The sequence below is a fragment of the Aptenodytes patagonicus genome, chromosome 17 (assembly GCF_965638725.1).
Source record: "Aptenodytes patagonicus chromosome 17, bAptPat1.pri.cur, whole genome shotgun sequence".
NCBI lineage: Eukaryota > Metazoa > Chordata > Aves > Sphenisciformes > Spheniscidae > Aptenodytes > Aptenodytes patagonicus.
Genome location: NC_134965.1, coordinates 5,206,836 through 5,233,414, shown reverse-complemented (window position 1 = coordinate 5,233,414; position 26,579 = coordinate 5,206,836). Strand labels below are relative to the sequence as shown.

The 26,579-nt window shown below is 39.1% G+C and overlaps 1 protein-coding gene across 5 annotated transcripts in view; it reads right to left on the bottom strand.

Moving 5' to 3' along the window:
* CUX1 (cut like homeobox 1) overlaps window positions 1-26,579 on the bottom strand; it is a 282,941-nt gene that overhangs the window by 170,742 nt on the left and 85,620 nt on the right. The gene's annotated exons all lie outside the window — the stretch shown is intronic.

The following is a 26,579-nucleotide window of genomic DNA, read 5'->3' as shown; positions in this document are numbered from 1 at the left end:
AACATGATGCTGCATCATTTAGGAGGGCAGCACTGATACGGGTTACCCGGGAAGAAGGTGCATTTCCCATCCTTGGAGATTTCCAAGGCACAGCTGACCAGACCTAGTGTGGGTGCTAAAGACCCATTTTTAGGGCCAGGTGAGATCTAGTCAGCGTCTGGACGTCCCCCCCAGCCCAGAGTCCTATGATGCTCTGAGAATACTGCTCACAACTGGGACAGTCACGAAGTGCTTAAGTAACCATGAAATCTTCCTAGCTTCACACACGCCACAGTCCCTTAGCTACCCTGAACCTCATGCAAGAGGTCATAAAGAGGTCTTTGAAGTATTTTCTCTATATAAAAAGGGTCCATTGAAGCCTTGGGCCTTTTGGAAAAGAAGGTGACCTTAAAAAGTTTGGAAATTCTCTTTTCCAATGTGTTTACTTTTATATCTAGAGTCATGCAACATATTGGACATTAAACCACTCACCAAAACACTGTCAGCCCTGGATTTAATCTGATTTTCCTGAAGGAAAAGTAGGCTTTTGAGGGAAGTGATTTTTGTCATTTAAATTACAAGTCATGCAGAGAGCTGGAGTATCAGGAGTTCTCCCACTCCCTGAGAAATGGCTTAGGGGGGCCGAACGCAAATGAAGCTATCAAAGACAAATGATCAGCCAAATTTCACTTCTTACATGGTTATTGCACTAACATACAGCTAGTCCCTATCAAGTTAAGGATAATGTTGCAGCTTTACAAGCTCCCTCTTTGGCACCAAATCAAACAACGCTTCTGTTCTTAGACCAAGTCAAGTCACCTAAACGTTTCCTGGTATTTTCTGCTGTCTTTTTAGGACAGAAAAAGGTTAGATACTGTCCCTGTATATCACAAACATCTACGAATTACACCTCGACCAAAGCAAACTGGCAGGTTGAGCAGCTTTTCCCCACTTCCTGACTACTCTGGGAGACCAGAGGGCTGTGCATGTTTTATAACATGTTTTCTTTGTAACCTGATGATGATGACATTGAAGAAAGTAACAATAACCATCGATGGCAAAATAAATGCTCACATTCAGGGCTAAAATCTGGCATGGCAGGTTTTAATGCACAGTGAAATTACAAACAGAGACATTAGATTTACAGTCAGGATACTGGCACCCTTTTAAATTTTATACAACCAGGAAAAATTGTACCATCCAAGCAAAGCAACATTTATTGAAATAAAAATCTCAGCTGGTAGGAAATCATCGGTTTTAGGGCTTCCATCCCTGGTACTGCCTCTGAATTTACTGACTAGTTTGGTGCCAGCCAGCAAACTGATGTCAAAACTGAAAGCAGAAATACAGGAGATCTCATTCCAGACCAGCCCCAAGTCTCCTGCTTGCACGGCTCTCAAGAGCAGGGCATTATTCCCACTGCCTAAGCACATGGCACAAGCATCAGAAATCACCATAGGTACACTGGTAGATGACAAAGCACCACAATGGCATTCAGTGAAACAAAGCTCTGGAGGCAGGAGAACATAAGCCCTGCTCCTCTCTGTGTCCCTGGTGAGCTCTAGCCAAGAGCCTGCTATAGAACTGCATCGTCTGACATGGACTAACTTTTGAAAGACAGGATTTGCAGCACTTCTTATTTCATGATATAAACTATGTCAGGACTTTGCCTTCATATTCATCTTTAATAATTAGAGATGTTGTTGTTGGTTGTTTATAGCGGAGAAAAGAGGGAGAGAAGCAGGGGGGGAAAAAAGGAATAGAAGGGGCATCCCAAAGCCAAGAAACAGCTGGTCAAGCTGTCAAAAAGGGAGAAAAGCTTTCAAGTACAAAATCTGGTTCCCACACATTCTTCATTTAGCAAATTCAGGATGCTAAACACTCATCCCAGCAATCAAAACGTTACCAAGCACAATTTGTGCCATAATGGGAAAACGTGTTGTGCTTGATTTAGACAGCAGCTTTTGTTGTTGGTAAAACTGTTTTTAAAACATTTCATGATAGAGGAGAATGCAGCTCAAAGTGATTCAGTCCCACTGGCAAGCAATCGGTTATACCAGAGTCATCAATCTGGGGCAATCCTGGGACATGCTGATCATTAGAGCACAGTTTAACAGGGTAAAATGCTTTGATAACTTGAAATCTTAGCAATAACTTGAAATCTGTTGCAGCTGAACAATACAGACAGAGCATCCCACTTTCATTATCTTCACAGAGCAAACCACCTAAGAAAAATAACTGCAAGGAATTTGCTCCAGTATTTTAAATGCAACCAAATACACCATGCAGGTCAGTGGATAAGTGGCACACACCACAACAAAAGGCCTAAACACCTTCTTCACACCATTTTTTGTTTTCTCCCCTCTCTTCCTCCCCCCCTTGGAAAGAGTTTATAGGCTACTTTTGTAATTCCTTCCTTGGCTAAACAGCATCAAAACTTTAGACAGCTCAGAACAAAAGGGAAGTAAAAATAAACAGACAAAAGTCAGGAATACATATGCCTCGAGTCACCAGCTAAAACTCTGCTGGTGAGATTTATTTTTGGCAGTTCGGAAAAATTCCTCATCAGACTTTGTCTCAAAATATTACACTAACATCAAATAGAATTTTACCTTCTTTGCACTAAACTGAACAGAAAGAAGGACATTCAGTTCAGACCCGGGGGAATCTGCAATGTTGGTTAGCAAGGACACCATATGATTTATTATCTGTTTAAAGTGTAGTGGCCTTTACTGCCTGGGCCGTGATCAAAACAGGAAAAGCAACCAACTCCAGCACTCGCATACAGCTAGCAAATCACTGCGATCAAGCAGAACAGCTAAAAAGGGTACATGCAATTGAACATTAAAACAAATGATAATTTATCAACACAAATGCATTGAAATATTTGAGTACTCCTATACAATCACATTATTAGCCTATTTTTCCATGCCATCTAAACGTGCGCACGTTCTCTCTCTCTCTCTCTCTGGATGATTTATCAGGGTAGAGCAGTTTTCTGAAAAAGGCTCTATCACAGACAAACTCAATATCTGAAGTAGAGACTATGAATTAGGATGCTGTATCATTATCTGAATCAAATCTGATAGCTGAAAGCTAATATAGCATTTTCCCTTTACAAGAGTATAAACGAGTTTATATTTTGATCAAGTAGCTACACAATGAAATCTGAGTCCAAATAATTTTTAACTCCCTTTCCATTCTCATTAAAAATAACTCTATGGAAAATAAACCAAGAATAAATCTATAGTAAAAACCTGGGCAACAAATGCATCTTTCTGACAACTAAACTACATTATTTATCTATCACTATCTTAATACACAGTGTACAGTACAAAGGACATATCAATGGTCAGGCTACCAACACCGTATTTGTAATTTACTTGAGGTCTGAAGCTACACGGCACCTCCTGATCTCCTTGCAGACTGCTCCATCTCATTTACCTCCAAAATGCTTATCTCTAAATGTCACAACAAGAGCCCTACGACCCTGGTTTGATAAAGTGGTCCAGCAAGGCTAAGCTTGACCTGTACACCTTTATCATCTACAGAAGTATTGTGCTCTTGTAAAATAAAACAAAAAACTGGGCAAATGTTCTATCGTATGCCTCCTGCGCCACATTTCCTATGATTTGTTCTATGTATTGTCTACTCGAGACACACATTGGCTGGTGAATGTCACTATGTCTGGCAGAGAAATCATTATGAGAAGCAGCCCACTTGTATCAGCATCGGTGACATCATTAGTTCAGCTGTCACAACCTATTTTTGAGCTGCCTTATCACCAACGAGATGCTACGGCTTTCCTGCCATCTTACCCTTTTGCATTTCCTTCCTTGTTAGCCCACGCGTAATAAGGAACTAACAAGTGGTCCTGCGCTCAAAATTGGCAGGGCTGAACATCGTGACTCCAGAGACTTTCTTATGAGAACTTACAAAGAGGAAAAAAAAGAAAGAAAAAAACCAACCCAGAACAAAACCCAATACATATTGACTGTGTGGGAAGATATCTGTCAGTTCAATCAACATATAAGGAAGAAATAGCATGGCCTCAAGAGGAACGCTTGTGTCAAAAACTGGCAGCCAGGTTTAAGCCCCTCTTTCAATAGGCAGCGTGCTGGTATGACGGATATTTGTTTCTTGCAAGTGGGAGGATGTTCATCTGTGTACCCTCACAGGCAGGGCTCCATACACTTTGTCCACACAGCTATTATCTCGATAATGTTGTTGAGCTTCTCTTTCGTATAAATATAGCTGAAAGGGGGAGAAGTAAAAAGCAGCCAAGCATGAAGGATTTGGGAAGAACGCTGGCATCAATTTCCAAGGTGTGTTTGATTATTACATACTTCAAGGACACAAGTTGTCACTGTGAAACACAGAAATCAGCAAGTTAACTAAAATTAGTAGTAAGCAGTTCTGCTGGTTAATTAGAGAGAGCCAGCAAGCATGTATGCTTCACCCTGCTATGAGTAAATTGGTGAACAAGTTGGGATCACTCAGTCAGACACCTACCAATAGACAAGTTTTAAATATTATTTCTTTGCACCCACAATAATGAAAAAATCCAGAATATGCAATTTTTCCACCAGAGATCCTGGGCACATATGATTGCAGGCATACTAAGGGAAACATTTAAGTCTTTATGTTTAATTAGTTCCAGCAAGCTCCACTTTGTTTTGCTGTAAAAGATATGAAACTGAAATCCCAGATAGTTGTCCAAACAGGTATTATACAGTAGCTTAGATGACTTACTTAATTCCTAAAATATAAGGCAAATTAAATCATGAGCAAACAATTTATTGCTCAATTTACACTACGATTTAATGAGATATAAAACCTCTTATTGCTTAAGGCTGCTGAAGTATTTACTTGAAATCTGATCATTAAAGAATGAATCACGATGTTATCAATTTTCTGTATTTTTAGTTATTTTAATACACTAACATGCCAGTATTTTCTCTGTACAAAAAAAATCTTTTTAAGTTACATTTATAGATATGTTTCAACCTAGTACAATGATAAATAAAAAATCTTGATTTACAGTAGCAAAATGTACACCACAGTACTTTCTGAAATATTTCAGCTCACAGATCTTGTGCAAATTCCATTAGCTTTAATTATTTATTAGCAGTAGATTTAGATTACTGTTCTTGACCTATTTTTCAGTGTATGGACCCACCCAGCAAGAAGTGAAAAAATATTCCATTTGTGAAAGGCTGATTTAGTGAGAGCAGACTTTAGCTTAAAGTAGAATATTAAGCAAAACCACATGCATTGTAATTCAGGGGGAGAAGCTTGCACTTCAGAAAGGTTACGAAGCGGGGCATAAGCAGCCTAGAGAATAAACACTAAAAGAGACTCCTTGAAAAGAGATGGAATTTTTGCTGTTTAACCACCTCAGACCATTTTGCAAAATTGCAGCCACATGACAATCCCAGAAGGAAGTGAGTCTCAACAGCAGACATACAGAGACGTTTCAAGACTTTCTGTGTGGAAATACCCTTGTTTCTACCAAACCCTGTAGACCATACGGGTCCTAATAAGCCACGGGGAAATGGGTCTAGAATGAGCAAGCATTTTGGAGCTGGTCCTATGGTCCCTTTCACTGGCGAGGACACAAACCGTGCTCTCCCCAGGCACAAGAAAAATGGAGCATCTGTGAAGGTGCCTACTTGCCACGTTGCCTTGGGTCTGGGACTGGCACTTTACTTTCAATGAACTACTCACTTGCGCGAGTCTTAATGGAATCCTCTTATAGTTTCTTCCAAGTTAAAACAAACAAAAAGCTAACAAGTTTACTCTGTGCCTCTGCAGCAATGTATAAACAGACTGGTTACCTTCACAACTGTTTAAAAAATCAACTGTGCGAAAGAAGAACTGTTGCACCTATATATATGTATGTATGTGTATATATATATAAACACACACATACACTATATATAATAAAAAAAGATTTTTTTTTAAAGAACTATACAAACTGATTTAGTGAACTATGCTTTTTAGAATCATGTAAAAACCTTGCCATCATTTATAAAACAGCAAGTTAACATTGGCTAGAAAAGACATTGAACAGAAACAATTCAGAAGTTAAAAACTAGAGTTGCTAGGAAACAAAAAGAATAATTAAAACAAAAATGATTCAGGTAGAGCTTTGGAAGGAGCTAATTCTAATGAAATGAAAGCCTGGTCACTGAAATTCCAATAGGGAAAAAAAAAAGAATTACTTATTTAACAGCTCAGCAATACACGCAGAAAATCAAGCATCATTTTTAACAAACATATTAATTTAAAAGGCTACATACTGGCTAATGGCCCTGCGGAGATTTTTCCTCCTGCTAACAGTTTGTCCTGCTTTCTTGTTAAACACTGTAGTCCTTGCTGAAGGCTGCAGGCGACACCAAACATGCCACGACAGACCCTTGTCATGGGAAAAACCACACATCCGTATCATACAAGGTCAGCAAAACTACTTATTTATGTAATGAAAAACCATTTGATTAGCCAAATAAATATTTCAGAGTCTTTGAAGTGTGCTGTTCTTGCCAGCAGGACAACCACGTGTCAGCGAAACCCAGGAATTGCCATTCTTAGAGCTTAGACCAGTATCTCTGCATATAAAAAAGATAATTACTTGGTACTGAGCTTTGTTAAATACCTGCAGATTTTATTAGATGAGTACGCCTGTCCAATAAAACTGAAAGCAAACTGACTGCTTAGTTGTGCATCACAATAAACAGCCTCACCTACATTTGTCAAGTTTTAACCAGAACCGCTCTGACCCTCCAAAAACTCCCATATCATTCCACAAGCTCTCTGCCCCTGCAATTGAGGCTTCCAGTGAAAAAGATCCTTGACACTCCTCCCAAATCACATCCTGCAGGATCTCCTTCTCCATCCACTACAGTGCTCTCATTTTCCACTTTGAAAGTCTATAGAGAAGGAGTTCACAATGCTTCCCTGATTATTCAGAATTACAGCCTGCAGAACAGAGGTTTCTCTTCAGTGTAAAATGGGGAACTTCTGAAAAAAGGTAATTATTACGAGTCTTAAAAAATTAACGTGTCTAATGAGAAGCTAATGACATGGGCCATGACTCTGCAGAAAATGCATCTAAGTACTGTGGTCCAATTAACAACACCAGTTCAAACACAGACTAATGCTTCACATGGTGGATTTAAAAAGAAGAATATTTAATGTGAAACCATAATTGCGCCTGTAATTTTCCATATTCCCTCCACCACAAGCCGAGCTGTGTCTGAATCAGTGTGCACCCTATTTCAGCGCTCCGTCTCGCCTTCTCGGATGATGAAATCAGAAACCTGGGTGCTGTCTGGCAGCACTGCGCTCATAAGATTTGGATTTCTCCTCAGTCTCAAGGAAAAGATGGGTAGGACTATTCAGAAATCATTAATTTCAATGTACAGTTTTATTTAGGAAAAGTGAGAGTACTAAAAAACATTCATGTTTTAAAACCTGTTATTGGTCAAGTGGAAAGATTTCCAAAATACAAGCATCTCGCTTTAAAGACAGGTGAAGTTTCCAAGAAGAATAATTCTGAGTGAAGTATCATAATAAGGAACCAGGCTTCATCCTTACAGATGATACGTAAATTGGGGGGGGGGACTCTGTGCATTGCTGAGACATCAGATATTGCAAAATTGTTTTCCCTGCTTATCTTTTAACTACAGGTTAAAAATATAGCTGTGAACAGACCATGCATTAATCATACTCTGACATACCTGCATGTAAGAACACAGGTGTATTTACTGATTTATATCATTACAGTCAGCCTTTTTCTATGATTCCAGTGCAAGAAAATCCAATACTAAGCAATCCTCTAATAGTCTTTTTATAAGATTTGCTCGCTTAATCTTGATCCTGACTGTTCAGTTTTATTCAAAAGCCAGTTGCTCTTACAGAAAACAAGTTGTTTCACGAGGGGCAGAGCAAAAAGCCTGCTGTCTTGCAAATCCACGTCCTACATTTACTAAAACTCTTGCAACCGTCATCTTTGCTATCTTTATGTTCTTCACAACCTCTTCTACGCAGGGGGTCACTGGCTAGTCACCTGCTGCGGCCCGCAGGTTACCATGCCTTTAGCAGGCATCGCCCTTTAAATGCAGCTAAAGTGATAACTTCAGATTCCTACAAAGATGAGAAATTCGAAGAAAAAAAAAAATCTGACAACCTCAAAAACATCAGGATATACACCCAAAGGGTTTACTACATCTAATTTAGCATACCTGGTAAAAACACCTCAAAATTAATATAACTGTCATCCTCCTGACCTAAATAAAAAAATACAGCACAGATCTTTTCATGTTGCTTCAGTAAGTGAAGCAATTCAGAGAAAACAAACTTCTGCTGCCTTTACGCTTCCTGGCAAAATTCCTACCGAAACACGCTCAGGCCTATAATGCATATGCTTTGGTAGCACACAGTAGATATAAATGAATCAAGATGAAAGAAAGCAAAATCTCACTACAGACTTATTCAATACGTTTACTGTTTGTTAGTTGAACTCAAGAAATAAAAAACCCACATAAAGCACTTTTGAGCAGCATCATCTTCTCACAACTGTAATATATCGTCTCAGCTGGGACTAATTCCCAAATTCATATGCTGAACTGTGAACTGTTCCAGTATATTGGGCGAGGGGGAGAGAAAGAGAGAAAAAGACCAGGAAAAGAAACCCAGAGGGTTGAAGATTAAAAAAGGAGAGACGGAAAGAGACAGCAAGCGCACAGTCTGTCGTTCCTGTGCACTTTTTTTTTCCATTGTTAAAGGCATGCAAGCCTAGCACTGAATCACAATTAACTCAATAGCAGATTAAAATGAGACATACTTGTATAATAATAAATCAACAGAATTAATACAAGCTTATCTTCTACTAACTTAGAAGGGGGAGGTGACAAATTGCACTTAAGGAAAAATAGTTTTACTGTTGCTAGCATAAGCTGAGTGTCCATAGGAAACTGCTAAATTTAGAAAGCCAGCTTTTGATGACAGCAACGGAAATTAATTCAAGTTTTTTGTGTGTGTGTTGGTTTTTTTTAAAGAGCTCTAGAATGTTACTCATCTTCTTGAAACTCTTACCCAAAAGTTGAGACTTCATAATGCACTATCCTCCCTGCCTACTCCCTCCTACTCTTCCGCCTTAAAAAGGCAGAATTGCTCCTTTGGGCTACAGCAATTTAGGAACTTAATGCAGTTTAACAAATTCCCTATCTCTTGGCTGGAGCTGTTTGGCTCTGACAGATGAATCAGAGAAGTCCATAAACGTCTGGAGGATTTGTGCAAACTTTTTCTTGTATGACTATATATGGCAGCTACAGATCAAGTTATCTACAATCATTTTAACCTAACCTTCAAACTTTTTACCTTATTCCTATCTTTGTGGCAAACTTCCTTGATCTGCAATACTGCTAAATGAGACATAAACTGTCAACTACTTTTCTCAAAAGCATTTTCCCACTCTTTACAAGACTGTAACAACACTTGAAGTAACATACACTTAAGTAAAAATTAACTTTTGTTAACAACTTCTGCTTCTCAGAAATACATTTCTATATATGAGTGAACCAGAACGAGATGCTGTGATGCTCACATTTTCATTTATGCTATTCTACTATTATTGAAGACAGGCACGTTGCCAGACAGCAGATGTCTTCCATTACTGCTTACCTGAAATATCAATTAACACCAAGTGTCACGAGAAGTCTAGCACAAACTGGTAAAAGAAGTAAAATCCGCACTCAAAAAAAAGAGGGGAGGTCAAACCTCACTGACTGATGTATGCAAGGACTTATAAAGGAATTCCAACAATGCCTGCAACACCCTTTAATCCAGAAAAATACTCTAACTTCTTGCAATCACCATCTTTTATACATATGATAATTTTTACAAAGTGCTTAAACAAATAACATCAAAAACAATAGTATGAGATACAATATTGAAGGCGGATTTTAGCTGGATCAAAAAACTTCTCTGTGCATCCAAAGCAAAGGGTACACCAAGTTCAGGCAACTTCTTTATGCTAAATATTCCCAACACACCTCAAAATGGACATCAAGTGCCACTGAGGGCGCAAAATGGATAAGATTATAGCTCCTGAAACCCAGGAGTGAAACCTGAGTGAACAAACTTGAAAGACTGAAAGTAAATATTGAATTTTGTATGCACAAGGGAATAATAGGAGAGTACAACAGAGGAGATGGTACCATCTAGAAAAGCTCAAGTTAGGAGCCACGTGAAGAAACATTTATTTAAAAACCTCTTTATTAAACAATTTTCTTTGAAGTCTGTTATAAAGAAAATGCACATGCACACAAATATTTTCAGAAAGAAAATTCACCACTAACCTCCAAAAAAGCAAACCAATAGACAACACTGTCAAAGTGCAACAGCATAGTACTCGGTGAAAAACCGAACAAAAAACCCTGATGGTTTTGGGGACGTGTCCACAACAGCACAGAGCTGGTATCTGCAGCTCTCTGCTCTCCCAGGAGTTGCATAAAGAACTAGTATCACAAATGACAGCTGAGCTTATAGGCACAGTTGTTATTTACCATACTTGCTTCAATTCATATATATATATATATATATAAAAAACCATATTTGATTGCTAAGACTGTACAGCATTTAAAACCCAGAAGGTGTTTCCCAGGGAAAGATCTGGTCCTGAGTGAGGAGATGGCATCCTCCTCTCTCAGAGATTCAAGATGCTATTATTATTTTATTTTACAATGCCTAGTAATCTATTGAGTCCCTGACCTTTGTGTTCAGGGTCACAGGAATGTAACAGTAATGCAAAAAAAAAAAAAAAAAAAAAAAAAAAAAAAAATCCCAACAAACCCCAAACTAAAAGCACTTTGGGGTTGTAGTGGTGTTTGTAGGCCCACTGACTATACCTGAGTGAAGACTGCCCACAGGGCTTCCACAGAAAAGTTAAAACACTCCTACTGAGCTGTTAAACTCCATGATGTTTCTTGCACATTTTCAGTACCTTACTAATTTTGCTGAAAGCTCTGAAATTCTCCTACTTGTCCTCTGGCTGGCTTACAATTGCCTGAAAAAACATTAGTAAGAAATCATCCTGATGCATAGCCCCCTTCCAAAATACCACAAGGGCTTGCTTTTAAATATTATTTAAAGCAAAGATCCACAGCCAGCCTCTTCCTGTGCAAGATGCATACAACAGTTAATTGCCCTAACGACCATAAGCTGCTTTGAAACCTCAGCAGATGAGGAACTGTAGCACAGCCACCGCCCGATCGCTAAAAACTGTGGGCCAGATTCACAGAGGATTGAGAGCTGCAGGCACAAAATGCGAGCACGGTCACACTTCGTCCTGTGAAATGGTCTTAAGAAATGCAGAGGTAACAACAGTTAAAGAAAAAGCTACTGTTCAGAGGAGATTATATCTTACCCAGCTGCTTATTAACACCGTGCAGTTAAAACATGTTATTTTAAATGTCTAAAGGAACACTGTATTTGGAAATGCAGTATTTGAATAAACACTCTTAAGACCCAAAGCATATCAAGTTTTCCCAACTGATTACAGCCTTATGAACTCTGACATTTCTGAACCACTGACCTCTTTCTTAGCTAGGTCAGGACAAACACTGAAGACCATCCTTAAGGGGAGCGGGGGGGAAGGCAAATTGGACAAGTGAGATCATGGACTCTCAGAATCAGTATTGATTAAGCAACTTATTTGACTTTACAACTTCTACTTACTAGATGCCAATCATCTATGCTTATAAAAACATGTAATAGCTAATTTTTTAAAATTGATTTTGAATTTTTACCTTATTAAGACTTATGAAAAATGCATGTTTCAGTATATTTTCTCTCATTTTAAAAGAAGGCTTCCAATAACCTAAGAAAGCTGTGTTTTTGTAGGTTACCTACTCATCCGGGGAGGACTCTCTTCCTACTAGAAAACAAGACAGACACTGGACAGACACAAGACAGAAGGGGCTGGGGGTGATGAAGCCTTTTGTAAACCACTTGCACATGAAAAGATGGGAAAATTAAATTGACTCCACGTTAGATTTAGATGAGAGGAAGGTAATTTTTCAGGAGATGCCAGGAACAGGAGCTCTGGCATTGAATGCCACCAGCCCTGCTGCAGATCTCCTTCCCGCCACACAGCCTCCGGTCAGTCAGAGACACTGCAAGCTTGTGGCCTGGCCTCTCCCACGCTGTACCTGGCGATGACCGTCCAGCTCGCTTTGGGACCTCCTGTTACCATTCTGTCACTGGGCATCTTTCAGGCTCTTACGGCGTTTACGTAAATTGGAATAGCCATCTTTGATTTTTATGTCAAGCATGCAGCAGTGACACACGATCACTCTCCAGTCCCCGTGCCGTCCTGCACCGTTACCTCACCTCACGTAAGCAGTCTGCTGAAGACAGAGCTTGGAGCATGCCCTGCTCTGACACGTTCTTTGTGACAGACATGGATAAAACATCCTCACCACATCACATGTAAGTAGGCGGCTAGAAACAATCAGCTAACTTTCAAATTAGAAAATGGTGCTATTTTATTCTAATGCTATTAACACAGTGATATTTCATCACTCTGGATGTAACTGCAAGTTAGAATAGCGAGTCCCATCTGGGAAAAGAAATAAACATCTTTACGCTATTTTAACTGCACCCATATTCTTGTGTATAGTAAACTGGTAAACAACCAAAAACCCACATCCCCTCCCACTGCTAACCGACATTTATTTCCACACAACTTTCAAGCGTAAACCAGCCTCGGGCTTTTGTGATTTTCTGAAAGACAGGCTACCTCCTCCGCCCGCCCAGACCTCTCACCCCTCCTCAGAAGCCCCCTTAGCACCAGCCACCTTGAGAAGCTTTTCTACTTGACAATGCCAGGGCGAAGTTAACACCTTGGTGGCTGGAATGGCTCGTGCAGCATTTGAACGGTCCATCGGATCTGAGGACTGAGATAATTCACTCATGCCATGGATTCATCAAAGCAGACAAGGGCGTCTGATGCATTATTTTTGACACTGCTTTCAAAGTTGTTGTAAGAACAGGGAAATGCTTCATTGTCATTACCAGGTAATGGAAGCATAAACAACTGTTAGCTCTTATTGGAAAAGAAAAGGTATCATTCAGTTATATTCCATGGGTTTTTTTAATACTGCAGAATGTAGGGAAAGGACTGCATGAGAAAAACTCCTCGTTGGTCAAGTTCTAGATGCACCGGAGGCGAGTGAGACGACTCCACAGACTGGCTCTCTGGATTGCAATCTGCTTTTTTCCGACCGTGTCAGACCTAGACCCCTCATTTTCATGGCTCTTCTTCCTCCTCATCTGCCCGATGAACTCCCAGTACTGTGCAGCAGGCACCACTCACTCCCTGCAGCTGCCGGCTCGCCTTCCGACACGCTCCCTGCCAGGCTCCCAGCTGAAGCTGGGATTTCTCAGGCAAGCTTGGCAACTCACCGCAACCTTTCTGTTCCCTATCCCACCAAATCCTCTTGTGTTAAGCACCCTCCTTTTGACCACAAGTTCACTTTTTGGATAAGTAAGCCATTAGTGTGATCCAAACCAGCCAGGGTTATTCCCCCATAAACAACTTGTCCAGTATTTCCTCAAGGACTTTGCTCTCTTCCATTTTTCTGCTCAATTTTTTTGACAGCTCTAACGCACGCTCTGGAGCGTTACCCATTAAAAACCAGCACACTGAAGTGTGTAATAAGTTCGTAAAACATAAATATTTGCTGTATTGTCATACCAAAATACTTCATTATCTTTTCCATAACTAGGTAAAATACAAAAACTTACATTGCAACAGCATGAAACACTCCTGAAAGTGTGAAAATTATTGCTCATTTTCATGTAAACTGGAGTATTAAAATATAAATCATACTGTTTACATTAACTAATCAGGAGAATTTCAGTTGATGCAAGTAGGAAGCTAGAATTATTAACAATTTTTTCTGAACTAGGTCTGTCAACTAATAGCTTTTTTGCCCCTTATCAGCTGCACAAACAACAATGGATTTTAAATCAACTAAGTGAACTTCTCTTAAATGGGGGGCATATAATTTAAGACAGCCAAGAAAGTTTCACAGAAGTCAAGAGGGCTCCAAGCAAGGGGCACATATGGAGAGAGTTAAAGCTTCAAACCACTATTTTTTTTTCCCCCCTACTCAAGTGTCAGCTGTGATAAGCCAAAATTAACAACCCTACACTGTACCACTTCAAATGAAGGGGAAAAAAAATTTCTTCTTGCTATTCTAGGTATTTTAAGTTGCGTATGAGCACAGTACCTAAATATAGACAGCGACAACAAGAGACAGCATTGTCCCTTTGGGCACATTGAATATTATCTCAGAATTCCCATCTTCCTGGGCTGAGCCTCGGGGGTTGGTTTGGTGGTTGGTTTTTTTTTTTTTGTTATTTTTCTTACTTAGCAAAGTGTGTATTAACCCCTACTTCGTTTTAGATGGATCAGTTTAACAAAGAGTGTATTTAAAAAAAAAAAAAGGAAATCCTGATTCCACAAAAGCACCAAAAAGACTTCCAGTAATTTTCCCAGCTCTGTGTTACTGTCCCATGCACAAAGAGCAGATGCCTTCTGCTTTCTGAGTGGACTGTCAAGCTGTTTTTAAAATGAGGAAGGCATCTATATTACATTTTTACAGCCTAATAAGACAGCAAACTAAGTTAATATTTTTTGATGTAAAAGTGTCTTTCTCCAGGAATCACGCACTTCACTGTCACATTTCAATCAGAAGTGTAAGAAATAAAATCAGTAATTACTATTTTCAAAACACTTCCTAGAAGCACAACTACATTATTTGGAATCCAGCAGACTCATATGAGCCTTTAATATTGAACACGACCAGACTTTCAAATGACATGGTTGCTCCTGACTTCTGAAGTATTTAAATACTGTTGAGTGAAGCGTACATTTTCGTGTAATGTACCTAATGCACTTCGAACAGTGACAACGCTTCATTTTTAAGCTGGCTTCTATATAAAGTTTAATTTTTAAAGCCATCTATAAATTATCAATGACATCTGTTCTGAAAAATGTCAATTCCTATCCTTAGGTTGGCAGAATCCATCTATTTTGTGTAAGATCCTCTTCATATTCAAGCAATTTTAAAGCCCTATTGACATATGGTTTTCAAGTGAGATACTGCTCTTCTAGGATTTCATTATTTAGACAAGTGCCATTCTAATGTAATGACAACAGTAAGTAAACCCAACTATTTCTGGACTATATCCCATGGCTCTAACTACAAATGATGAAATGGTTAGATAAGTGATAGGCCCAGATACCCCATAAATATCATTGTGTATCACACCCCTTCCAAGTCATACAAACTGACAGCATACGATGTCAAGAGTAAGCAGCAGCACAAGCCACTTAATCTTATGATCAATGAAGTATAGAGGCACTCACCATCACTAATACTTGCAACTCAGGCGATCGTTTATTGTGACAATATACAAACACAGCGTTGTCACCACATACCCCATTCCATCAGACAAAATCTGATTTTGGTTATTCTATTCTGTTTATCTAATTTTACCAGACAGTCACAATTTAGCATGGCATTCTTTAATTTCTTCAGCTCTTGAGCACTAACATTGTGGCTTGTTAAAATGTAATTAGGATTGCTCTTTATGCCCTTATGACGTTACAGAATGAGGGATAAAAATAGTTTTCAAATGTCCACAGTAATCTTCCAAACCCTGTACAATGGACACTACTTTCACTTTTTAAAGACTACACAGATTAAAAACATCTCATCTTTGTTTTCAAGCCTAATACACAGGGCTCTTCTTGCTTTTCATTCTCTAACCAGTAAGTTACTGAGCTCATGTCTATACAGAGGTATCCTCTAAATTCAAAGTTAGGTTTCAAGAAAGTTTAATCTTGAAGCAACAATTGCAACAAGTGCTCTGGTTCTATATGAACATATCGTAAACTGTCACCATCTTCTTACACAGTTTGTCATATAGCAGCAAAACAGACACTGCCTGCCTCAGATTCTGTAACTGTGGAGCACTGTCTACTGGATGCCGAAATCCTGCTTTCTGGTCATGGCAAACATAAATCAAAGGAAAAAATTCTGCTCTATTAAATCTATTTGCTCTGGGAGAACAGGGATTTATCATCCTCTAAAACAAGTGGTCAATAAGATTCAGAAGTGCTTAGTACAGATCTTGACGAATCGGGATGCCACAGGTGATGCTGTAATTGTATTTGAAAGGAATCTACGAACAGAAAGGTGAATGCTCTATTTATTTCAGTGTATAGACAGGCTGTGGATTAAATGCATCACACACACAGTAGGATTTTCCCTCTGCGTCCCCTCAGGGAGGATCCTTAACAGGTAGTCCCAAGAGGCAAAAGCAGTAAGACAGCAGATAGGGCTGCTTTAACAAATAAATCTAAAATTGATTATTTCTTATACAGCCATCACAGAAGATATGGCTTCTAGTAGTTTTTCAAAACCGCACAAACCTTGAGCAAGTGAAAAAAGTTAAGTTGCAGGAGCTGGGAGCAGTGGCCAGAGTGGGTCAAGTCTAGGGGCCCCGCAGGGAACCCATGGAGTCTGAAGACAAATTACTGGCCAATACCATTTAATGAGTCAGGAATGGCTGGGGCATAATCCTTGCCTCAAGTCACATGATGATCCCTGACACAAAAGGGAGCTTGGTTTCTCACCCAGGACAAGAATTTGGTCCCAAAGGACAGAAAGGAGGCTTAAATAGCGCAACCATGTAATTAATAAAGAAACAAATACAGGTATATTGCAATGACAACTTTGGGAGTTATTAACCACAAACTAATCCCTTTTTTCCCTGTTTTTGAACAGAGAAATCAAATTCTGCTGCTTTACGTGTTTGAATTTTGTTCCAGCAACTTCAACATTGTGTGGAATCAATGTCCTTCCATAATGCAATGGCCAGTTTTAGCGCAGCACACAAAATACTTCCAAAATGATAAAAACGCCTATCTTCCACGGCTTTCAGCCAGCTAGAATCTGAACTTGGATGGCAAATCTGCATCTGGTTTCACTTTTCAATAACAAAACAAAAATCACAGGCATCATTCATCATCTACAAGGTCCAACATGAAGGCTTTCAAATACACTTTAAGAACTAATTAAATGCTTATTTAAAACTGAACTGAATGTAAATACTAACTGAAACTGAACTGATTAACTTGCAACATTGTGTGCCTGATTATCTTTCTGAAGAATGAGCTTTTGGCACTCTGGACGTTTGTGCTGGAGGATCAATTTCCTGTTCGCATCAAGATTGCTAAGGAAATCTTCCACACATTTGATTCAACTTATGTTTAAAGTGTCTGCTTAGCCTTGGACACAGGACTAGACAAAGATAATGTTTTCGACTGGGTAAGATAATGTTTTGAATTTAGGGGCTAAACTGTATCAGTTTTGCCATTAGACTACAGGCCAAAATTCAAGGATGCTCAAGGCAGTCTGGCCAAGCTGTGTATAATCAGACCTCTCCCTTTCAACCAAGGACTTAGACACTACAGAAATTCCTCATATGAGTTCCATAACATCTCATTGTGGTTTAAATTTTCTTAACATGGCAACACACACTTGTGAGATATAGTCATCTTCTGCATTTGATATAGCTAAGGAGGGAAATGAGATTCATAAGCTATAGCCTTCATTCAGTTCCAAAATATTATCCTAGTAGCTAAAAAAAGACATAATTTGCTCCTACTATTGTTCCTTTTGACGGCTCCTTATTACAGCCAGCCTTTCTTGCATCTTTGAAGTTAGGAATTCCATTTTTTTTAATCACGTAACAATCTTTACATATTGTTTATTTCTGTGTTTCTTTCACTCAAAAGTATAAAGCATATTCCTAAGTTTTACACACTTGTATTACAGTAACACACACAAAAATCCAGACAAGGCTCACGCTCCCTCCATGCTGGCCTCTGCCCCAGCGAGGATGCAGCCTTGTATCAGACAGGATATAAGAGAACAGATAAATGTAGTCTGAGCGAGAGGTACGAACCAAATAGCATTCAAAGAGAAAATAGGAGTCTGCTGCTTACAAGAGCCAGGAGACATTTTTACGCAGATTACTTCACTAGGAACATCACAGGATTTAAATAAATAAATAAATACAAGAGTCCGCTGTTTGCACTTCAATATATATCCAATTTCAGTCTATGACAAAAGAGGCAGCACAACCAAAATTAAAAGCATTCCTAACACAGACTGTTGCTCTTTTATTGTGATTGTTACAAGTCACATTAGTATAAATTTGTGAAGTGTTTTAACGCATTTTCATTTGAGCTTAATTAATTTTCATAGGAGTTTGAGCTTAATTAATTTTCATAGAAGTTTGACAATTTTCTCATTTGTTGTTGAAATCACAACATGAGTTTTCCATATGCAAGGCAAATATAATAATATCAGCTCACAAAGTCATTTTTGGACTTGTTTTTGTATTTCACAACCAAAAATACTTCCAATGTAAACTGTTAACTGAAGCTCTGACAAGTTTTATTATAAATATTCCTAGCTTTAAAGAGAAATTTGAATATATTCACTTAGTGTATGTTCAAGACACAGTTTAGGTCTGACAGCTTCAGATTATGCCTCATTTATATGGAGCAGTGATCAAACTCGTTAATATGTGAAAGAACTAAAGGAGCAGAGGATTGTGAATCAAATAGCATGAGCAAAGTTGTCTCGTAACATGAATAGCTTATGAGGATTTACGTAAGGTGATAGTTTTCATGGTCCCTTGTGCCAAGGTTTCTAAAATAGATGAATAAACAGGGAGTAGCTTTGAGCAGCACTTCTTACAAGCGGCTGAGGTTGTGTCATCAGCAGTCGCTGCAAAGCCAGCGAGGCATACAGCGCTGGTATCGTCACCAGGTCTGCAATTCGCTCTATACGCGGCTCCACTGCATTAAGTCAAGGAGGAAGCATTTAATCTGCCCATAATTCATCCCATATGTTAAAAGCGATAGGGCCCTTTCTACGCAGTCAAGGTGAGCGATTTGACAAGACAGGTAAGCTGGTTCAAAACTTTTCTCCTTTTGGCTTTCATACTGCCAAACGTTGTTTGCAGTGCAAGTGTAATGACTCAATAATTTAAGAAGCGTTCTTGCAGAGGAAAATCAAATCTCACTGTGAAGCAGAGTCTCCTTAAGATTCATTTAATCTTCTGATAACACAAGCTGTGCACACACAATCACTGAAGATGATAATCTGCTATATGTAACACTAAGTCTACTATTATTCCATTTATTAAAAAGTGCTACAATAATGTTTTGTGCACACATGTACTAAAAAGACAAGTGGATTAGGAGATGGAAATTCAGGGTACTTCTTTCTTACAACGTACGGCTGCCTAATACCTCCAATTTATTATGTACAAACGTGCGGCTTAGCATGTTTTGTTCAGTCTCCCCTGTATTAGAGCTCTGCCAACAGCAGTTTCTCCAGCAAGAGCTGGAGGCCCCCACACCTCAGACTTTTGGGGGAAGGATAACCTGCAAACCAAAGACAAGTTCACTTGTTACTAGTTGTGCTTTTTTCTAAGTAAATAAATCATCAACAGATGTAACTATTAGGAAAAAAGGGAGTGCTGGTGTATTTGGCATAAACTCTTTATGTTTCTGAAATAAAAATAACTGGTTACTGCTGTCTAACACATGCCACAAATGACTTCTCAAAGTGACCAAATCTAATCTTGAAGGGATACGGAGTGGTTTTGAACCAAAAGACAGAGGATTAAGAAATCTCTTATCAATATTCTCCATTCAACCAGTTCTTAAGAGCTGATATACCCATCGCTGTTCAAGTTCAAGTCACAAGGAAGCACTAACTTAAAACGTTACTGTTCATCCAGAGACCTACAAAATGACTCTGAATTAAAGAAAATAAACATTAGTAGGAACATTATATTTCTGTTTGCAATTTTCTATTCACACGCACCGCTTGGGGCAGCTGCCAGGAGAGAAGCTGGACCTACTGCACATGTGCTGCACACAGTTTGAGAGCATGCAGTGAGCCTCGCGTGTTAAAGAGCCCATCCGAGACTCCCGGTCACGCTAAAACTGCTTTGCAGCACAGACAGAAGACTTCCGTCAGGGACAAAACATTTTAGGTTCACGGTGCATGCGCTATCGAGTTGATCTGCACATGCGCGGCTGGGCTTTGCCTGGGATTTCCTGTTCAGACCAGGGCACCAGACAGTCAGAAATCCTGGGCAGAGAGCCAACCTTCTCAAATTCTGCCTGGACAAAATTTTCAGGCCGTAAGGAGGAAGAAAGGGGGACACGCACAAAAAAAACCCCACCCCACCCCCACCCCCCAAAAAAAGAAAAAGTGGGAGAACATGGTTGGAGAATATCAGGCTTATTTTAGCACTTCACATTACTGAAAGTATCTGTTTTAATTTTTCATGTAATTTACGTGAATTTCAAGGAACCAAAGCTGTAGTTAAAGACAATACACACACAAGTACAAGTCACTTTTGTCTGCAGGTATGGATCTCCTGATCCTCCCTCTACCTTCTCCTCTCCCATTTTTCCCCCATCTAGAAGTAAACCTAGCTTGATTAACGCAATATTCCTCAGGGCAAGAGCTAGTAAAATAAAGTTTATTAATGTTCCTCAGCACCAATTTCAAAACGCTATGGGCTCTTGTTCACCTGCGGCTGATCCCACTTCTACGGCTGCTTTTGTAAAAAACTTCACCCAACCATTCTTTCGTACTACAAAATTAATGACAAGCATGTCTTGTATTTTTTAATCAAGTGATACTTAGAAACTACTGACAAAAAGACCACTTCTGAATTCTTCTGACTGTAACTTTCTCATTACACAAGCTTTACAAAGCTGGTCCCAGCAAGCTCTCCTTTAAATTATAACCCACACTACAGTTACCCGAGAAGGGATTTCTGTTGAATTTTCCTGTTTAAGCTCCATATTGCAAACTGCTAGAAACTGGTTCCAGGTAACTTATTAAACAACATAGTTGATATATGTGAAATAGCTTTCCCACCCATCTTAACCTTTTCTGACCTTTGCTGTCCTTGTCAATGGCCATACTTAGTTCCAGCTCTGGACTCTCAGTGTTCTTAGTGCTTTATCTCTGTTAGCAATAGTGCAGAGCCAGACAAATTGCAGTAATGTGCCATTTCCTGACATAAAGCCAAAAGGGGAAAACAGTAAAGGGCAGGATTTCTGATGCATTTCTTCACTATTTTGAATACAAGCCATTAGCAGAGCAACCAGAAAAATTAGGGTTAGCAACATTTAGTTAACCAACTCTGATTATTAACATGGTATTTCATTCCAGCAACCTCATTGCTTTATAAAAATTAGAGTTTACTATTGGTTTACAGTCAAGGTACGCAATAACCATGTTCAGGTCCAAATCTTGTAGGACACATAAAAGCCTTAGGACACTAGTAAGTAGTGATCTCTCAGGCTCACAAGGAGTAAAGGATTTTGAAAGCAGTTTATAAATTCTTAGAATAAGAGTTCTTTTGAAAATGAGTACTAAAAATTTAATCCTATGATCTACGCAGTTCAATTTTGAACAATTAATGTCTCCTACGCAATAGCTGCTGTTCTCAAGTTGAAGCCTGTGTATTTTAAATGCATGTCAATAACATGATTTAACATAGAAGTATTTGTGAAAAGCAAAACACCCATTTTGCCAATAGCAGCAGCAGTACCACAGCAGCACTGTGGAGTAGCACAGACCTGGTCGCGACCCCTCCCTTTGCCCGTACCCTTTCACCCCCCCTATTTTCTTCTTCTTTCTGCTTTTAGATGGAGTTTAAAGTGACTCTTAATCCAAATATTACATGTAAATCTTAGTAGAGAACATTTAAAAGTGATAATTACTAGCCATTTCCCTAGATAATTAGCTTATAAAAAGTGTATTTTTAATGTGGATTGCCAAACTCTCCACTAATCATCTCACACCACTTCCCCACAGTACCAATTATTGAAGAACAGTTTAAAGATGCATAAACAAGCGCATTTAGTGCTCATTTACTTTAGACCAAACGTCAATAAAACCTCAAGATACTGTGAACTGGATGCATTCAGAAATTCAGTATGACGCTACCACAAAGGAACCGCTGGGCCTGGACTCAAGTTGCCTGTTTATCTTCAAACTCACTTGTTCCTTTCCCCACCGCTACCACTCTTCAGTTTTTCAAACCTTCCATCTCCAACAGCATCATAAAAGGAAGCCCAGCCTGCCAGAGCACACCGAGACGCATGAGACTCAGCATGCATTTTTGACCCGGTGAATAGCCAAGAACTTTTGTGTTTATACTACTTAGTTGTTCATACCAAGTTTCAATAGAGCCATTTCAGCAGCAGCTTTCGTGTCTCTATCGCACCTGAAAAAATAGGTCGTGTTTCCTACGGCATTTACTTTGTCTTCTGAAGAGTCAGGAAGCCCTTTTGCAGAGGCGCTCCTTCGCGCTTGCTGCCTTTCGCTTCGGTCTGACGCAGTGACTGCGCGGCGCTGAAGGTGAAAGGATCTGAAAGCCAGCTCTATATACAGTATACACACAGCAATTTGTTACTGTGAAAAACCATCTGTTTCTCGGTATTACAATCCTCAGAGGGGAAATTATAGCTAGCGTTCAACATAAAACATCAATTTAAACCATCAACTATTCATAATTTCAATTCTTTATTGGAAACCAAGGACATAAATGTCAGGGAATAAAGCAATATTTCTTTTATTAACTGTTCCATTCATCTGGCTATTAAATAAAACCAGGACCTTAATAAATAGCATTAGCCTTTGTACTGACAGCCACCCCAACTAGCACCATAATTCTAAATAAAATGCATTATATTTCTAGTATCTTTTGGTTTTAAAATAAAAATCAGGATTAAAAGCATTTAAAAATGTATTATAGAATATTTTTGCAGTGTTGCTGCTCCTGTATAGTTAAATCATTTAAGAAACAATACTGACCAAATAAACCCCCCTCCTTTTATATGCAAGTTTCCAGTCAACCAACTACCTCCTGATAATAGTCTACCAACATTAATATTACTAAAGACCAGAAAGGATTCCAGTACTGATGCTGCTTGCCTGTTGCCAAATGGAATTATTCTTTTAATCCTCTGCTCCCAGATATGATGCCTGCTACAAAAAATAACAATAGTAATAATATTAAAGGAGTGGGTGGATGGAGAACGGGAGAAAGTAAGAATGGCAGAGACGGGGAATGTGTTCTTCGTACAGCATGTCATCACCCATTACTAATGACAAAAAAGTCTGTATTTATTTTGACAGTTATAGAGTATTTCTGCAGTTTGGTATTTAGGAATTACACACAAAAATACTGAAGTCCAACTGACTGGGACAGCAAATGCAGTGATCTGTTTGTAATTCTTTTGTGTGACAAATCAAGGCAGATCTCCATTTGCTGTTAGCAAGGGCTTGATTGAGAACTGCAAAATTTAACTTTGTATGATTAGATAAGAGTATTCGGGAGTTTCCCCACATCTTTGAGGAAGAGAAAAAGAAGCATTCTGTAAGAGCTGAGAAGTCCTAAGAAGTCCACAGATTCACTATTAATGTTCACATAATTGTCCATTATTCCTCCTTAAGAATAGCTCCCCTGCTCTTAGTACTACCAGCATGGGGTACTCAAGAACACCATTATAGGGGAAAGGAAGCACAACTGTAATCAAAACAATGATTACTATCACATTCATTTAAATGCAGAGTGAGAAATGAATACAAAAATATTCACTTGAAAGTGAAAGGTAAGAAATTAACTTTTTCCCCATGGACATCAGAAACCTAACCTCAAAACCAGGAATTACTTGTAAATTTTTACATCCCTTTGGAGCACACATTAGTTTCTCCTTCTGCATTTAAATGAATGTGATGGTAATCATTGTTTTGATTACAACAGTGTTTCCTTCCACCCAAAATGGTGTTCTTAAGGACCCCATGCTGGCAATTCTGAGAGCAGGAGAGCTGTTCTTAAGAAGTAGTAATGGACAATTATGGAAGTGTTAGCAGTGAATCCACGGACTCTATAGGGCTGCTCATCTACTTAATGCAACATTTCCGTACAATTTCTTACAACTCCACATACAATAAAACCCATCATGCCTGCATTAAGAAAAAAGCAGCATGATTAAAATACAGCTGCTATTGCGGTTAACATAAAAACATCTTTCTCCTTCTTGTATGGTTTATTTATGAAGATGGAACCAGGAGTGTAAAGTCAAAACTGGAGCATAGGAATGAAAGTTATATACAGTTTTCACGTCTCCTGATAAATGCCCAAATTCATCTTGGATGCTAACTTCAGCATATATTCTATTGTCTTCAGTCATTTCTACCAACACTAAGTTACCATCTAATCTCATACTTTTTCTGTCTCCTGTCAAATGGCTACCACCTCCTCCTTCTGCTTTCAGTTTTAACTACCCTCTTCTATTTCTAACTCCCTGGCCTGAAGTCTGTCCCAATTTACTGTGCTTGGACACCAGTAAGCAGGACCTAAGCCTTCCTTACATGTGGAAAGCTGCCTTCCAAATACCTGCCTCTTGTTTTTCACTGCTCCCAAGCTGACCATAGCAGGACTGAGTTCTGGTGAGGATGGGTTTTCCGCAGTACCCTGGTTTGTGGTTGATGGCCATACGCACTCTTATAGCCTGCTTTTTCCATGAACCTCAACACCATCTGCCTTCCAAAACAACTGCATAGCACCAATGGCAGAAGATAACCTGTTTAGCTACTTTCCTGACTACATTCCCAAACGGTCAGAAATTGGGCTATTGAGGGAAAGTAACAATTATGCTCAGGCTCGTTAATCAATGTTAAGCACATGCATCAGCCATAGGGTTAAAACAGAGTATCATAATCCAAGAAATTGCTGTGATACTATCACAGGGAGAAATGACAGCTATGCACTGTGTGAGAGCTGGGATTTTCCTCCAGGTAACTACTCCTAGCTTTGAGACACTTGACACCATTTATCAAATTTCTTATGAAGGTGCCTCCTAATGGCACCTTTACTGTAAGCACTGAGCAACAAATGATATTTCAGGAATTGTCAGCATGTCTAGTCAACCAAGTTTAACAAGATACTTAATTTCCTTACAGTATCTATTGCTAGCATCCCCCAGAAAGTTATCAATTCTGCCCTCCCACCCCTTGTCTTCATCAATTATGATCAATGAGCTTCTGAATAAATGCATATACATACATAGTCCAACTAGGTCTCCAATACGTACAGTCAGTATATATTTACATCAGTGAATTCGGTAAATTCAATCACAGTGTCAGTAGAACCACCACAGACTTGACTCTGCACATTTTTAAGGAGTAAAAATCAGGGCAATCAACTTCTGTCACACCTTGTTACTGCTGCTTTCAGGTTTCGTAGCATGTATTTGAGCATAATGCTGAACAGAGCGCGCCCTGGGATTCCGCTCAAAGAGGAGGATGCCTTGTGCAAAATGCAGAATGAGATGGAGCCAGGGAGAAAAGGGGCCAAAAAAAAGGGAAGGATTGTTTCAAACATCAAAGGATTAAATACATTTACTCCAAGATTCAGATACCCGTAGGAGACAAATTGGCCAAAAGCCTCGGGTCGTGACCAAAAGCAGATAACAAATACAGAAGCTTTTATAGTGGATTCTATTCTCAACTCCGAACGAGGAAGATTAGGTACAGGAGAGAGTTTTTTGAGATACGCACAATTCAAGACAACAGAGTAACAAATTCACATATTGGTAGATTAAGTGAGAGAGGACACAAACCTAAGGGTTTAGAAGAAGTTAAGAAGAGCTTGGCAGAATCTTAAATAACTGCCGTTAAGGACAAAGGTCCAAATCTCCCCGAAAAAGAAGAGGAGTGTGAAAAGGGCCCAATGGCTAAAGCACAAGCTCTTCACTGACCTCAAATGAAAGAAAAAAGCCTGGGGGATGAAAGATTTGGGTGAGACTGCCAAAGACAAGTATAAACGTACAGCATAAACATTTAGAAATAAAATCAGAAATGTTCCAACACAGAATAGGAGAAAACTACCAAGAAATCCAATAAGCAGCAAGAAATACATTTTATCATTTTATAAATAAAGGAACAGTGGAATGACAACCAGAGGGACTGCTGGCTTACCATATGGTGAAAAAAGGGCATCAACAAGAACACAAGGGATGTCTTTTTACATTGGCTTTTACTAGAAGACCTGCCAGTAGATGGCTAACATGAGGAGAAAAGAGAGGAGGTTTTAAAACTTTATCTGGAACAGATTACAAAGATGTCAATTAAAGGATTTAGGTATTTTCAAACTGGCTTGGCTTCATAAACTTTGTTATGTACGCTGAAAAACTGACAAATAATCCAAGACATTAGCTGTTACCTTAAGAAGGACCTAAGACAGCCAAATATACAGCACATTTTTAAAGTGGCAGAAAAAGGAGCAGAAGACAGGGAGGCTGGACACCTTATCAGCAGTCAAGAAAAACTCTAAAACACATAACCACCTCCTTGTAAGCACCTAGAAGAAAACCGATAGCTAGCTCTAAATTGTCACAAAAAAGCCTC